The 8,064-nt window shown below is 39.4% G+C and overlaps 1 long non-coding RNA gene across 1 annotated transcript; it reads left to right on the forward strand.

The window, feature by feature from the left end:
* The first annotated feature begins 223 nt into the window (after positions 1-223).
* LOC122164667 lies at positions 224-7,714 on the forward strand. The gene is made up of 3 exons (XR_006170286.1): positions 224-323; positions 3,338-3,581; positions 3,910-7,714. It is a non-coding gene; the product is annotated as an uncharacterized LOC122164667 (long non-coding RNA).
* The last annotated feature ends 350 nt before the right edge of the window (positions 7,715-8,064 follow it).

Here is an 8,064-nt window from a genome sequence, read left to right on the forward strand (position 1 = left end):
TTTAATTCTAGCAGACACACTAGTGGTAATAAAAAGAGAATGTTCAAATTCAATTTAAAGACCTGCATTTAAATACCTTACTTAATAATTGTAATATTCACCTTCCAAAGCAATTTGTTATACAAAAGTTTAACTGGGAACAGTTGATGTCAAAATCATTAATGATGCAGTTCAGCATTACAGCTTTCAGCTTCTGAAGACGTTTGTTTGCTTTACTTCCTTTAGAGAAATCCTTGTTGCACGGTATGGGTAGACCCAAGAGCCTCTATGCACAGGATGATCTGTTTGGAGAGGAATATCATCAGTGTATGCCGTGAAAACAGGTAGGGATGGAGAAATCTAGCAGTCCTCTTTATCTAACGAGGCTCAAGGATCATGGAGTCAGAGAACCACCAAGACTGAAGAAGTCCTCTAAGATGTCTAGTCCGACCACCCAACTACAGCCAATATTTTCCTGCTAATCCACATTCCTTAGCATCACATTTAAATGTTTCTTGAACACCTTCAGAGATGGTGACTCACAACCTCCTTATGCAGCCTGGAACAGAGGCTTCTTTCATTCAGAGAACAAATTTTTCCTAATATCTGACTGGAACCTTCCATGGCACAACTTCAGGCCATTCTCTCTAGTTCTGTCTCTAGTTATGTAGGAGAGAAGGCTGACCCTCACCTCGCCATGACTTCCTTTCAGGCATTTGTTACAGAATGATAACGTCCGCCCCTGAAATTCCTCCAGGCTAAACAGTCTCAACAACTCCCTCAAACTCTCTCAACAACTCCACATCAGGCTTGTGCTCCAGACCCCCACCCAGCCCTTCTCTGGACACACTCCAGGGCCTCAATGTCTTTCTTGTAGTGAGGGGCCAAAACTAAACACAGTACTTGAGGTGTGGCCTCACCAGAGTTGAGTACAGGGAGAGGATCACCTCTGTCTCCTGCTGACAGCACTGTTTCTGATGCAAGCCAGGATGTCATTGGCCTTCTTGGCCACTTGGGCACGCTGCTGGCTCATGTTCAGTGGAGTGCTGACCAACACTCTCAGGTCCATTTCCTCCAATCTTCCAGCCACTTTCCCAAACCTGTAGCTTTGCCTGAGGTTGCGACCAAAAGTCACAATTGGCCTTCACCCCATTGGCATCAACCTAGAGACCCAGCCTGTACCTGAAAGGTCTTCCTACCCCAAGAAAATCAATAATTATTCCCAGCTTAATGCCCTCGCCCAGGTAATCAATGAAGATGCTAAACAGGAGAGGCCACAGAACCAGCCCCTGGAGAACACCACCCATGACAGGTCGCCAGCTGGATTTAACTCCATTCACCACCACTCTTTGGGCTGGCCATCGAGGTATTTCTTCACCCAGCAAAGACTGTAGCTGTCCAAACTATGGACTGCCAGTTTCTCCAGGAGAATACTGTGGGAGTCAGTGTCAAAGGCTTTGCTGAAGTCTAGGTAGGCTATGTCAACAGCCTTTCCATCATCCACCAGGTGGGCCACCCAGTCACAGAAGAAGATAAAGTTAGTCAAACAGAAAAAGAGGTAAAATCATGAGCTATACACAGCTAGTTGTCAATGGTTTACGGACTGGTTCAGCCCAGTTCCGTGACTGGCAGGGTGGAGGGATTTTGCAAAATCTGCGCCTCCGGAAAAGGGAAACAGGGGACCTCAAAAGAATTAAAAACAGTGGCAACAATCTGAGCAGAAGCAAAGTAATTTACTAAATATAGTATTGGAATGGAAGATAGCACACCATAATGCAGTATAATTAGAGTTGAAGCTAATAAATCAAATATAATGAGAGAGAATGTCTGAAAGGTGGATAGGCCTCACCACAATGCCGAGGTGAGATGTGCAGTCCAGTTGAGCAGCAGGGAGATGAAAAACAGCAGAGAAAGAAGAGAGCATCAGGTGACCTTGCCAGGAGTTCTATCTGCTCTCTGACCGCCAAACCCCCTGGGGAATGTGGTTCTTCTTCTCTTCCGGACAGGCACCCGGAACTTGAGCATTAACAGTAACTCCCAGTGCACTATACGATGTTATGATGTGGAATACCAAAAACCAAAAATCACAAAACCATGACACTAGTTAAACAAGGTACTGCCCGGCTCTTTTCTCAGTTTTCTCAGCTTTGCTGGAAAAGGTTCTTAACAGGCACACTGAAGTGGTTTTATTATACTCACTGTTGTACGTACCAAACTTGCTGATAGGCTTTTGTCAAGAAATGAGAAGCTGATGTCATCAAATATTTGCTTGATTACGCACTGCAATCCTTAGGAGTCATGCTCTGTGACTTCTTTTCTTATATATAATTGAAATTGTGAGTTTTATGATTGTGAATTGTATAATAGTAACAGGAGGAAATATAATGAGGATCCCTTCCTCCTCCCTTCATACATTCTTACCACAAACATGTCCCTCTCTCTGGATCATAGTACAGGCAGACAACCTCAACAAGCTGCTCGATCCCCAGTTAGTGTCTGTGCCTGACTTGGTACTTACCCTTAGTCCTATGCCCAACCATCTCTCCTCCCATGGCAGATTACAGCTAGGTGACAAGATCTTTCTCTCCAGTTTCCACTACTGTGTCCTGTTCTTCTGCCATCAGGGACTCCTGCTGCTGGTGATGCTTTGCTGCCATAGACTTAGGTGATCTCTATCCTCCTGTCTTGCACCGGAAGAAGCAGTCTAGAAAATTCAGATGTCAGTTGTGAAGGAGATCCGATGTTCAAGCTTTCTCTCCATGTGATGGCCTCTGTGGTGCCTACTAAGTAACCCTGGATTGTTTTCGTATTATAATCAAGTGGATGGCTGCTGATCATATCTCCTAATTTTCTAAAAAGGACCTAGAAGGTGCCAGGCATTTTTATGGTTACGTTGTTATTTCCCAATTACAGAAAGAGCATTAAAAGACAAGAAAGTCTTCTTAATTCCCAGACAAAGGCCTGTGTATGTTGTTTGGACAGGAAACAGTCTGAGCTACATGGTATAATCTTGTTTGTAAAAACCTGACTTAGAGGTCACAGCAGGGGAAGGCATGAGGAAATGTATATTCTAGAAACTCTTGCAAGAGGCAGTTGGCAACCTTTGTTTTGTAGTGCTTCAGTATGCTTAGTTGCCGCTGTAGTAACATATTCTTTACGGATCAGTGCAGTAAAATGTGTATTGCACTCCTGAAAAGAACTGCTTCACTAGAATTAATTTCTCTCATATTTCCCATGCCTTATTCCTGCTTCAGTCTATGCAGAGGAAGAATACAACCATTATATCAGTAACTGAAAAAATAAAATGTTCATGGATATTAAAAACTCTGAATTTGAAAACTATTTTTTTTTCTTCTAGAATTTTCAAAGGTTTCCTAAATACTAAGTGAGCTATACAACAAGACTGTGTGAATCCCACTTGAAAGATGTTCAACAGCAGTTCAGAAGGGTTCTTCACTGAATTGGCAGTGGACATGGAACAGTCTCCCCAGAGCTGTGTTCATAGCCTCAGGCTTCTGGAGTTCAAGGACAGTGCTCTCAGTTATGCGATCTGATTTTTGGGTGGTGTTGGATGGAGCCAAGCGTTGGACTCAATGAATCTTGTAGGTCTCTTCCAACTGAGGGTATTGTGTAGCTCTATGATTCTGTTTTGTTTTGTTTTTGTTTTTGTTTTTTTTTTCCCACAAATCAGAAAAGCTCCAGGATTGCATTTGTGTATATTGAAAGTTAAACAACAGTAAGGCTGTGTTGGTCATTAGTATTTACTTACTCAACGTCAGTTCATCTAGAAAAGTAAACCATGTCTCACCTTCATCACAGTTAGTGAAACATCAACTCTGGGACTCCTGACATCATATTATGTACAAAATACAAATGTTCCTGCAGTGTACCATAACTACCCGCAGGTAATTTTTGTCTTTCTTTTTACAGAAGAGAAATGAAGAACCGATGGATGATTGCACTTTCAGATGAACTCATCACATGCACCTACCTTTGTCTGAATGTATAATATAGAATTCTAATTAGTACATATTTGGATGAATATTTTGTATATATGTAGCTACTTGCATATTCATTTAAAATTAGTAATTACATTCATCAGATATCTCCATTTTATGCTAACGGTTGACCAGAAAGCTGCTAAACAAGATCCTGGGGGTGTGGGACATCTCTTTCCTTGTGCCAACATGGGTCTCACTCCTTTCCCACTGTTTGACTTAAAATATCAAACCACAAGTGAAACCTGTTTGACTAGGTAAGTTTTACGAGTTTGGCCTGTCAAACTATGTAAGTAAAACAGGTAAGTAAAAATCAAATACAAAAAGATGGTATACAGAGAGTAGAAGCAAGACAGGTAATGAAGAGGGAATATAGACATTGTCCAATCATCTAGGGATGAAGTTAGGAAAGCTAAAGCCCAAGTGAAATTCAGTATGACTAGGGATGTCAAAGACATCAAGAAAGGCATAGGCAAGAACATTGTTGATGAAAGGAAGAATAAAAAAAATGCAGGCCCTCTGCTGAAAGAAATAGAATATCTAGTTACATGGGAAAATGATAAGACAGAGGTATTGAAAGCCTCAAACACAATTATACTTGCCATCAGGACTAGCCTTAAGTAATACCAGATTGATAGGGAGAAAAAAAATGAAGCAAGATAGACGTACTCTTGATGGAAGAGGATCATGTCAAGAAATACTTAAGTGAACTGGGCATACAAAAAATTCACAGGCCCTAATGGAATACACCCACAGGAAGTAGCTGGCAGATGTCATTTTGAGGCCACTCTTGGAAATCTTTGTTTGATCATGGCAAAAGGAAAAGTACCTGAAGACCAGGGGAAAACAAATGCTACTCCTATCTTCAGGAAGGTCAAGAAGGAGGACCTAGGGAACTGCATGCTAGTTAGCTTTACCTCAGTCATTAGGAAGGTAATAGAAAAGCTAACTTGGAAACCATATCCAGGCACATGAATGATAAGAAAATCATAAGCAGTAGCAAACACGCATTCACTAAAGGGAAGTCATGCTTGATCAATTTAACAAGCTTCTACTCTGAGTGGATCAAACTGATGGGTGACAGAAATGCAGCGAACATTGTCTTCCTGGGCTTCAGTAAGGCTTTTAACATTCTTCCCATAAGATTCTTGGACATACATTCTTGATGTGTGGGCTGGATAGCCAAATGTGGGATTGGATGAAAACTGGCTGAATGGCTAGGCATAGAGTGTGGTGGCCAGTGCCTCAAAGTCTAATTAGAAGCTAGTAACTTGAAGAGTACCCTGTGGGTCAGTACTACTCAGTCCTGTTTAACATCTTCATTAAAAATCTGGATGAACAGGCTAAGTGCACTCAGCAAGTTTGCAGGTGATACAAAACGAGAATGAGTGACTTATGTATACGCCAGTCATGCTGCCAACCAGGGGGACCTGGTCAGGCTGGAGAACTTGGCCAAGCAGGAGACTCATACAGTTCAACCAGTATTGCAATGTCCTGCATCTATAAAAGAAGAGCTCCAGGCACCAGTGCATTCTGGGAGTCACCCAGCTGGAAAGCAGCCTGGCAGGAAAGGCACTGGGGATCCCCATGGGCAACAAGTTTGTTCCACTGCTGCAAAGAAGGCTGCAAAAAAGGATATAAAGAAGGATGATAACATCCTGAGCTGAATTAAGCAAAATATTGTCAGGAGGTCTACTCATCCTCCCTACTCTGCATTGGTGAGACCACTAATGGAGGAGGATTTGGCTATGCCATGGCAAGAAGACTGTTTGCAAAAGATCATGTAATAGTCCCTGGAACAGATGTATGAAGATGCACTTAGAGATAGAAATCATAAAGAACTCATGGTCATAGATTGGAAGGAAATGGTTTTTCTTCCTCCCAATCTAAAAAAAAAGGAAATAAATGAGTATACCATTTTAATCTGGGAGATTTACCTTGCTTTTCCCAATAAAAGTTCTTATTTTATATTTTAGAACCAAAAGCAAAGTCAAGGTAGTTTGATTTGGCAGATTTTAACAAGTTCTGAAGCTGAGATTAGTTCAAAAGCTATAGTAATTAACGGCTGAATTAAGACACAAGTGCAGGTTAGCCCAATGGCTACCATGCAGTGTATTTGTATTTGTTGTTGAGCCTCCCTGCATTTCTCTTTTGGTGAACAAACACTTGATGGTGCATTACAAACATAAAACCTTTTAAACAAAAGTTTTTTTTTGAGGGAGTTTAGATTACCTGTATTCTCTTAAAATTTACGAGCTGGTGGAAAATGCACTTCATAAGCTGAAGACCTGAAAGTCAGGCTCTCTTTTCTAACAACTGCTCTTATTTCATGGAAGGACTTCTCAATATAGTAGCATTTATTATGTGCCTTTGGCTTACCCATTTACCATCTATTCCCATTAATACCTGCCACCTGTATAGATTGCACAGTGACTATTTTAGAAAGAGAATTTATTTAGTGGTTTAATCCTTGGGTAGTAAATATTAATTAGGCGCTTAAATTATTGGTTTTTAAGCAGTTTTTTTGTGATATGGAGGGCATGTTTTTCTGTCAGTTGCTGAACATTTATTTTAAACATATTAAACTACCACAGGAGTATTCAGTGCACGAAAACCTTTTCATGTTTGAGTGGATTAAATTTACAAGTCTAAATTGATGATATAAATTACATTTACATAATTCATTCTTCACAATGGGGAATTTGTTTTGCATGTGAATCTGTTAATATATGCAACTAAGGATGAAAACATAGTACACTATTTTTGCCCACACTGCTAATTTGGACTAAACAGAGTTTTAGACTACTTCAGCTCCTTACCTGCTTGGTTGCTGTATTCTTCTTTCAGTTTCTATTTCACAATTAAGTAGCATGTACATGTGTTTTCAAATAAAAAAGGCTTTGCTAGATAAACTCAGTGGGCCTTGCTTTGGCTCTTAAGAACATACTAATTCCTAAAAGCTAATATTAGTATTTTATTTATTAGCATAAATAGGAAAAGTCAACAGGGGAGAAGCAAAATAGTTGAACAAAAGACTAGACCCTAATGTTTTCCTTTTTTGATATCAAACATTTGCAAGAAAAACTAAACATTATTTAGTAATAGAATTTGATTTAAGAAGACAAAAATTTCGAAAATTATACCAAGCATCTAACCAGCCAACTAACACTGAATTTAGTAGAAGTTCTGTGGCTAAATCCCTCTGCCATTTTGAAGCCCCAAATCTCACTGTAATTTTCAGCACCTGAAACCATTTGAACATTTGGCATGGCTCATGTTAGCAATTTATTTTTTTAAATCAGACATCTTTATTACCCTAATACTTGCTTTTAGAAAGCATGCCTTGTACCATACTAACAACCAGTAATATTCCTAAAAGCTGTGTGTATAAAATGTGCAGCACTTCATATTGTATTCAAAGGCCTGATTGTTAGTGAATTGTATTTGTTTAGATGTATTCAAGAAATCACACTCATTTTTCCCTTGTCAGTCACATTATCTTTATCTACCAATGGAAACACTAAAATTGCCATCTCCTTTCATCCTTTGATCTGTTTGTTTAGTAAAGAGGAAGAGAAACCAAACCCAAAGGTGCCTATAAGCAGATAAAACAATGGCAGTCCAGGCGTTTTTTGAGCATCTGAAAATGGTCATTAAGCCGAGACATATTTTTATCCCTTTGTTAATCTCTCTTTCAACACAACATATATATGCAAATTTAATAATTTAAATATAAAATTATGCCATGGTCTTATATTTTTGTTGTTGTAATTAAAGAAATATACATGATTGCTCTTACATCAGATAAACCACTGTTTAAAACGTATATGTTCAAAAGTTCTTGAACTACAATTATTATTATATAATAATTGGTTACAAACAAAAACAGCCACAATCATCTATGAAGACATAATAAAAGTGAACAAAATTGGACAAACTCATTGCTACCATTTCTCTATCCATTTCAAATGTAAGTGAACTAAAAATACTGCAGGCTTATGGGGGTATAAGCTAGATGAACACCTTCCTTCCATGGATCACCAGTCTAATAAGTGCAAAGAACAGTGAGGATACAGGTTAGCATGCT

The sequence above is a fragment of the Centrocercus urophasianus genome, unplaced genomic scaffold, assembly GCF_019232065.1.
Source record: "Centrocercus urophasianus isolate 14NV4802_14NV808 unplaced genomic scaffold, USGS_Curo_1.0 seq_27, whole genome shotgun sequence".
Taxonomy (NCBI): Eukaryota; Metazoa; Chordata; class Aves; order Galliformes; family Phasianidae; genus Centrocercus; species Centrocercus urophasianus.